Below are 9,585 nucleotides of genomic sequence, written 5' to 3' on the forward strand. Positions count from 1 at the left end.
CCTAAAAAAAATGAAGAGCATCACCAATCTTAACACCTCCTAGAATAGTTAATAGAAAACCAAATTTTATGATTAACATCTATCAATTTTAAAGCCAATGAATGATAAATATATGAAAGAACTTATAGAAGAACGATTAGAAAAATGTGGAATAACTATTTTGAAAACTTAAATCAAAGTGTAGGATACCAAATAGTTGATGAATTTCACTTTTAGTTTTATAAAACCAAAAGTGAAGTTCCTACTTCTACAGAACCGATATGGATCATGTAGAACAAAAAGCATATTTTTTAATTCTATGGGACCCATGTAGGGTCTCAAGAAATAAAAACATATGCTTGTAAACTTAGAATAATCTACACATATGTATATACTTACATATATAATATAAATATATGTATGTATATATGTATACCAATATGTCTCCCAACATATATATATTTATATAATCTCTCTCTCTCTCTCTCTCTCTCTCTCTCTCTCTCTCTCTCTCTCTCTCTCTCTCTCTCTCTCTCTCTCTCTCTCTCTCTCTCTCTCTCTCTCTCTCTCCCTCTATGTGTACTTTTACATAACACGTGTGTGTTATGTAGAAGTAAAGACATATATTTTAGTTCTAGAGAATACGCATGGGTTAAGAAAAAATATTAAAATTATCTTTAGGTCTGTCAAACCCACATGTCTTATGAATAAGTCAAAAAATATTATTCCCAATAGCCTAAAACCATAATTGCAACTTGTTCTAATGACCCACTTTTCTTTTTCATGTCTTTCTACGACAATTCGGTTTTCATTTTTTGACAAATTTTCTTTAAAATGACTTATTTTTTTCTTCTTTTTTTGTTCTTTAAGTTATTTTTCTCTTATTAATTTATATTATAATAAAAATATATTAATCTTCTATTTTCTTGGTATCTGGTTGTATATGCTTATCATGATATTTTTTGTAGGAAAATCAATATCAATGATGGGAAAGAACAAGAGAGGAATGATTGGACAATGATTGGCGGCAAAGGAAAGACAAAGGGAACATATGAGAAGAGTACATGAAGGTACATCATCTAATGCATCTAATGAAAATGATGAGCATGCAACAATTTAAAATGGTAAGATAAATGCACCTAATGCACCAGATAAAAATGATCAACATACACAAATTGAAATGCATTTGACAGATATACCTAATCCACCAAGTTAAAATGATCGACATATACCAATTCAAATGCTTGTGATTTATGCAATGAACATACACCATTTAAAATTAAATTGATAAATCGGCCTAATGAAATTGAAGAAGATACACCATTTAATTTTGATGTGATTAATGCATGTAATGCACCTAATGAAAATGAAGAGCATCACCAATCATAACACCTCCTAGAATAATTAATAGAAAACCAAAGTTTTTAATTGACATCTATAAAATTTAAAGCCAATAAATGATAAATATATGAAAGAACTTATAGAAGAATGGTTAGAAAAATGTGGAATAACTATTTTAAAAACTTAAATCAAAGTGTAGGATACCAAATAGTTGATGAAATGGTTAAGAATCATAAATTTAGAGAAATAATAAAAATTATGGGGTAAATCCAAAAATAATAGTGAAACATCCATTGTGATAAATATATTTGATTCATACCAAGCCATTGGTTCTAAATCATGCACTAAAGAGGCTAATGTTACTCAACGTATCCTCACAACAATAATGGGAAAGAAAATGAAAAAATATTGTTTAATAAGAAAAATAAGAAATTCATTAAGGATAAGTAGAACAAAATTATGCAATCCTTAGAGAGGGGAGATAAAATTGAGCATCCTAATAATGATTCTATTTAGATGTTTTTGGGTAAACTCCCATGCATGGATAAGATTATTGTGGATGCACTAAGAACATTAATTGATAAAGTTTGGAATGACAACATGAGGGTTTCACCCAACCAAAGAGATATTTTTATAAGGTGAATTGGACTTAGATATTGCGAGCCACCTCCAAAACACTATTTAGATATGAATTAAACACAATTTTATATAAGGTTTCTTCATACCCTTCCTCATATTAAAATTAATCAAAGATTTTTTTCATATGACAAAACCATTTTACATTTAGACTACAAAATAATTATTGGAAGAACCATCTTTGCAAGAGCCTCTTTCATATTTGGTATTAAAATTCTTATTCTTGTTAGAATATATAGTCCACCAATATGACTAAGAGTGGGGTGAATCAGCTATCCAAATATTATCACAATTATCAACCTTATTAAATCTTAACCATATGAGCAATATAATCATAAACCACAACAAGATACTTATGCACAATAATACCAGATATGTTAACTAGGGAAACTCTTGATTAGAGGGAAAACCCTAGGGGGGATGGTACCCACAAGATGATGTACTAATATAAATATTCCTTGTTAGAGGATGGACCCTGTTAGGAGTCTATGAAAACATTTAGTATATATTAGTTCCTATTTGGAAAATTTGTATCCATGTTAAGAGATTCCAACCCTATTAGGAGTTGTAGAAGGCAGATGGATCCATTGTCCAAATAGTTTCAGGGGAAAAACCAATGAACCCACTATCCAAATTATCTCTATATTATTTCTTACTGAATAATAGAATAGAATTGTATTCTCCTTCCTCTTTCTCTATCTTTTCAACTAGACTTTTGCTCCTTCTGATCTCTATACCAAATTATAAAGCTTTGCATCCAATAATCCCTTGGATCCCTTACTCACATTTACCAAACACTCTGCTCTTGTTCACACTTCCATGAACACTTTGCATACTCATACCATTTACAAACAAGGAAAACATTTTCTTTTGTACCGAGTCCTCAAAACAATTCCTTGAGTCAGCCTTGAGGCTTTCCCAATTAATTATAATAAGACCACAATAAGAATTATTTTGCAACCACATAGCACTGTCGACTCACAGTCTACACAACTTCCTAAACGTGCAACTTCAAGACTTATGCACTTATAATGTCATCATTAGATTTTCATCTATCATTGTCTAACCTCATGTATCCTAATTATATATCTATTAAGAGATAAAATACAATCATTAGAAACTACTTTTCAAGTACTTTGTTTATGTACTACTCTTTGTAAATAATGTATATCTTTCATATCTCTTTGAGTTATGTTACACACACTTAACCTCATTGTCAGGACACAATATGGAACATGTCCTTAACTTCACATTATCTAAAGATCAAAATTTTGTCTATACAACCATGATCTATGTCTACTACTCTACCAATCTTCACAAAATTATTGTTATGTTGACATTAATGACAAACATAGTCATGAATGCAACATGTCAATACTACCACATGCTCTCTAATCCTTAGGATACTCCCCCAAAGGAATACCATCAGCATTCATGCTAAGAATCTCCCCCTTTGGCATTGATAGAAACATAAATGAAAAATATCTAGGTTTGAAGAATACCAAACAATGCTCTATTGATGTTGTTTCTCTTCTCATCTTTTCAAATCCTCTTCATCAATCAAATCTGAAATCCTCTGGAACATTGCTCTATTATACATCTTGTTAGGATTGGCATCAGTTTTTCACATGCCAAAAAACTCTCATCTTCTCCCCCATACATTATAACTCTTCATGCTTCACATCTCCCCCATAGAGATATTCCTTCTTCTTACTTACATGAATCTTTCTAAGTATCCCTAATAAGGTATAATAGTGTGCTCATATCTCCCCTTTCAACTGTCTCTCCCTCATTGATCTAGAGGATTTTTTTCATTTACATATCTCCCCCATTGACATCAATGACAAATACCTCATTATGTCAATCAACTGCTCCAAGTCTTCAACTAGCTCAAGTGTCCAAAGACATTGTTCAAGGACAATTACCAAAAGTCCTTAATGATATTCCTTCTTTCATGTACATATCTCCCCCATAGAGATATTCCTTCTTCTTACTTACATGAATCTTTCTAAGTATCCCTAATAAGGTATAATGGTGTGCTCATATCTCCCCTCTCAACTGTCTCTCCCTCATTGATCTAGAGGATTTTTTTCATGTACATATTTCCCCCATTGACATCAATGACAAAGACCTCATTATGTCAATCAACTGCTCCAAGTCTTCAACTAGCTCAAGTGTCCGTAGACATTGTTCAAGGCCAATTACCAAGAGTCCTTAATGACTCTTCTCATCATAGATACTCCCCATTTAGGAACCATCAACATTCAGTCCAATCAAACAATAGTGCTTTGTACCACTAGATTGATGCACTCTCTGCATCATCTACTCTGAAGTAGGTAGAGGCATAACCTCAAGCATACCTCTCAAGTACTCAAATGTATCTTTAGTTAAGGTCTTTGTAAAAATATCTACAATCTGATCTTTGGTACTAACATACTCCAATCTAGTATCTTTCTCTGATACCTTCTCTCTGAAAACATGATACTTAATAGATATATGCTTAGTCTTAGAATGCAACATAGGATTCTTAAACATACTTATTGTACTTGTGTTATCGCAATATATGATATTGAGTTCTAAAAATTCTATCCCAATATCTTTCAACATTTTTTTCATACACATAACTTGATTATAGTTATTTTTTGCTACTACATACTCTGCCTCAATTGTACTCTATGAAATGCAATCTTGTTTTTTGCTTAGCCAAGAAACCAATCTTCCTCCAAGAAAGAATGCTCCACCACTGGTGCTTTTTATGTCATCCATATTGTCTACCCAATCCTCATTAGTATAGGCACATAGAGTGAAATCAATTGATTTATCATACCATATCCCATAATCAGATGTTTCCTTCAAATATCTGAATATCCTCTTTACTGTTGCATAATGGTACTCCTTAGGATCAACTTGAAATCTAGCTACAATTCCAACTACATTTTCTATATCTAGTGTAGTGTGAGTTAGATATTGCAAACCTCCAATCATGGATCTCTACTTCTTCTTCTCAACTATAGGTGTCGTATCTTTGCTAGATAACTTGTGACTAGTTATCATTGGTGTACCAACAAGATTAAAAATTTCCAAGCCAAATATTTTCAATAAGTCTTTTAAATACTTTGCTTGTGAAATGAAAATGCCATCACTATTTTGCACAATCTGTAAACCTAGAAAGAACTTCATCTCTCCTATTATACTCATTTCAAACTCATTCTTCATTTCTTCATCAAACTTATCACTTGCTTCATCATTGCTTCCAAATATTATGTCATCAACAAATATTACTATTATTAGTAAACCATTCCCAATTTATTTTAAGTACAAGTTTCCATCTACCGTACCTTTAGCAAATCCAAGACTTTCCAAATACTTATCCAACCTTGCATATCAGGTTCTAGGTGCTTGCTTCAGACCATATAAATCTTTCTTCAATCTTCATACCATATCTTTTTCTTCAGTCAGATAGAAACCTTCAAGTTGATTAATGTATACCTCTTCTTCAAGTTCTCCACTCAAGAAGGCTGACTTAACATCCATCTGATACACTTTAAACTTTTTATTCACTACATAAGCCAAGAACATTCTCAGTACTTCCATTCTAGCTATAGGGGCATATGTTTCTTCATATTCTTTTCCTTCTTGTTGTGAATAACCCTTGCATAAAAGTCTAGCCTTGTTTCTTAAAACTTCACCTTGTTCATTCATCTTGTTTCTGAATACCCATTTGGTTCCAATAACATTCTTGTCTTTAGGTCTTGGAGCTAATTCCCATGTGTCATTCTTCATAATCTAATCCAATTCTTCCTTCATTGCTTGAATCCAATGATCACCTTTGCATGTTTTATCTATACTCTTAGGTTCAACTTGAGAAATCAAACATAATTCCTAATTAACTCTACATCTTCTAATGCCCTACCAGAGAACCCAAAATAAATTAGCATAAAGTTTCACTAAGTTTTCCAAACTTTTTTTTTTAAGATAATAACTTAACAATAATAGATATAATATAGCGGAAACAATAACATACACATAAACACATACCATAAAACAAATTACATTTCTTAAGGGTCCTATGACGTTGAATCACATTTAAGTTTAATTAATAATAAAACCAATATATAACACATCCACATTAAAGAATAACTACAAGTACAAATCCATTCAAATAATATACAATTATCTTGAATGCCACTTGGAAATAATCAAAATGCACAATCATCCACTGTATAGGTCATAGGGTATGAAAGGATGAAAGAATATGCATCATAATATAGATTACATCATCTCTTCAGATCTGTGAAATAACATACAATACAATAGGTATAACCATCCACCATAGTACACAAGAATAGAATGAAAGGAAATATAGAACAGGGAACTCCAACCATCACATTGAACTATTGGATCTCAATGGTAAAAGTAAAAAGCACTACCACCTGACCTTGTGGTAATGTAAATGGTCCACTCCAACACACTAAAGAGATAGTCTCGAGTCCCAAACAGGATAACAAACTCAAAAGTTAAATCCAACATCTAGGTCAAGGAAATCCTGAAAGTAATCTACCTCAAAGGCACCAAGACACAAATGACATCTAAACCCATAGGAAACAATGGCACGCAGGAAATCTACTATGTAAGTGGGCAAGTTTCATCACATGAGTCAACTCTAAGGTTAGCCTGGCAGCCTTACTGGACTCCAAGCCCCTAGTGACTATGCGGCACTAGTATCCTTTCATACTAACAATGCATACTAATGAAGCAAGGTTGCAACCAAGCATCCTCTCTACTCCCATCCTAGCCTGTACTAGCACTCAAGGCATGTGCGAGGAAAAACAATGACTCTTATAAATTCGTTTTACTCTCATTTAATGAAATGTTATCACTTATTAACATAACCTACAATAGATTACCCAAACAACCTCTTTTAGGGCTCTGGCCTCCGTTGCAAGCCACTTCCCAACATAACATATAGATAACCTACCCTAAGCTCAGTAAAAGAAAAAGGTCTCATATGACCATAAGCCACACATCAATTCTTAAAAATGCAACTGGAAGAAACTGAAATATCATTGATTAAAATCACAGATTTTACCAATATAATCATCCTAATAGGACTGATCCACCAAACAACCTCTTTAGGGCTCTGACCTCCATTGCAAGCCACTTCCCAACATAACATACAGATAACCTACCCTAAGCTTAGTAAAAGAAAAAGGTCTCATACGACCATAAGCCACACATCAATTCTTTAAAAAGCAACTGGAAGAAACTGAAATATCACTGATTAAAATCATAGATTTTACCAACATAATCATCCTAATAGGATTGATCCAAAATCAAGTAAACATATACAAAACCATGACATCATATGATATCACCAAAAATAATAACTCCTGACCTTTGGTAGACATCCCAAAATTGGTCAACACTATAAGTCAAACCCAAACTCAACACACAAGAAAACATACAACTGGTAGTGCAGTTTCATAGTTTTGTTTGGTTTTGAAAACATACAGTTTGATAAAACAGTAAGGTTCAAGTTTACATTTCATTGTAATTTTTCGATTTGATAAAGTTTTACAAATTTCCCATATAATTAAAACCCATTTAACAATTCAATGACTAATTAATTAAATCAAGATTAGATTTAAAATAAATAATTTAAATAAAATCTTGTTGGTCTATAACATAAAACCATTTCCCAAACCCATAATTAAATAACAATCATTAATAATAATATAATAATTTATTTAAATTTATTAAATATAAATTTAATATTGATTTAATAACTAAAATGACTAATAAACAATATTAAATAAATTCAATTAACAAAGATAACTAATTTAAATATTTATCAAATTAAAAAAATTATTAATTTTAAAACATTAAACAAAAACTTATACAAAAATTTATTAAAACCTACAATTTTAAAGGCCCATCGGCCTACTTTTGAAAGGTCGTTGCAGCAGACCTATTGTGGTCACAGTAGAGTATTGTTGTGTCAGCAACAAGTTTGTTGCATATGCAACAGTGACTGTCGCATGGTGAAGGTAAGGAGAGGAGGTAAGTAGAGGAGGGGAGGTGGAGTGTGATGGCCCGCCTCCCACTCACACATTTAATCATTTAAAAAAAATTTGTTTGTTTTAAAAAAATAGACAATTCCCCCCCCCCCCCCCCCCCCTTGTAACAAGCAGTTTCACGTTTTTTGAGAAAATATTATATGTGATAAAAATTATTACAGTAAATATTTTATTGTGGTAATTTTTTATTTTCTATAAAATTATGAATTAGATCTGATAGGGAAAACCCGAATAACTAATCAAATTTTTCATTTTAAAAAATGAATTCTTTTCCAAACCCTACCCGATTAAAATACCATTCTATTAAATTAACAAACAAGGGTTTCTAAATTCTCAATTCTCATATACAGATAATCTCATAACAAAGAACAATTAAAATTTACAAGGGTTTCAATTTAAATAATTTGTTCACAGACATATTTAAGAGTAAAGAAGAGTAAATTTCAACTCAAGGGTTTCAACCAAATTTAAAAATCTAAAAACAAATTTATCTAGACACAAAGAAGAGAAGAATTCGGAGAACAAAAAACTACTATGTAAATAACCCACAAGATTCCACCTAAATCTTATGCTAATACGAAAAATGCATAGAGCACACAAGTAATCCCTTTTCTTCTAAAAACCTCCTTCTCGAAAATTGCTCCTCCAAATCCCCTGTAATCAAGAAATGAACTCTAAATCTCTAATAAAGAGTGTTTCCCCAATTTAGGGCTTTGATTGTGGAATCACACGAAAACCCTTTATCTTTTATTATTTTATTATATTTTAATTTTCATGTGCAACCTTTTTGCAATTTAATTAAAATATCTTTATTAAATTAATTATTTCTTCTCTTTAATTAACTCTCGTGACGTGTTAATAAAAAAATTATTAGTTTAGCTAATAATAATATTTAGAGTTTATTTTAAAAATGAAACTCCTAAATATTTTATTATTAAATTAAATAAATATGATTATGCAAAAATTAGCATTTTAACTACATCTTTTATTTAATTAATTTTTCAATTAATTAAATATAATTAAATATTGAATTTTCTTAATAAAATTTTCATTAAATCAAATCATTAAATAATCTTTTAATTTGATTTGATTATAAAGAAAATAATCAAAGACACACAAGACTCAAATAAAAACCCATAATAAAATACAGAAAACTAGATCAAACTCAAGAGTTATAATCACAAATTTACGTCACTTGACAAATTCAGAAGGTAAACAAATTAGATATTTTCCCTACTTTTTAGAACAAATGGTTTAAGGTTAGGATTTGGACTCAAGAATTTATCTCCCTTCTTTTACCATTGAGATATTGTGATAGGGTACGCTCATCCTAGCAATTTAGGGAAGTTGATACGTGGTACTTACAATCTGCATAAAATCCACGCATGTACATACACATATAATCTAAACTAAATAGGAAATGGTGGGAAGTGGTACATCATGTAGATCCCAACTAGCAGGTGACTACGACTCCCTCCCTCAACCATATCAAAAACATCATGCATAAAGTAAAATATATAGGTACACCATACACATGCAAGTATGGGGTAAG

This window comes from Cupressus sempervirens, chromosome 5 (assembly GCF_028749045.1).
Source record: "Cupressus sempervirens isolate cs-2001-9-10 chromosome 5, ASM2874904v1, whole genome shotgun sequence".
Classification (NCBI taxonomy): Eukaryota; Viridiplantae; Streptophyta; class Pinopsida; order Cupressales; family Cupressaceae; genus Cupressus; species Cupressus sempervirens.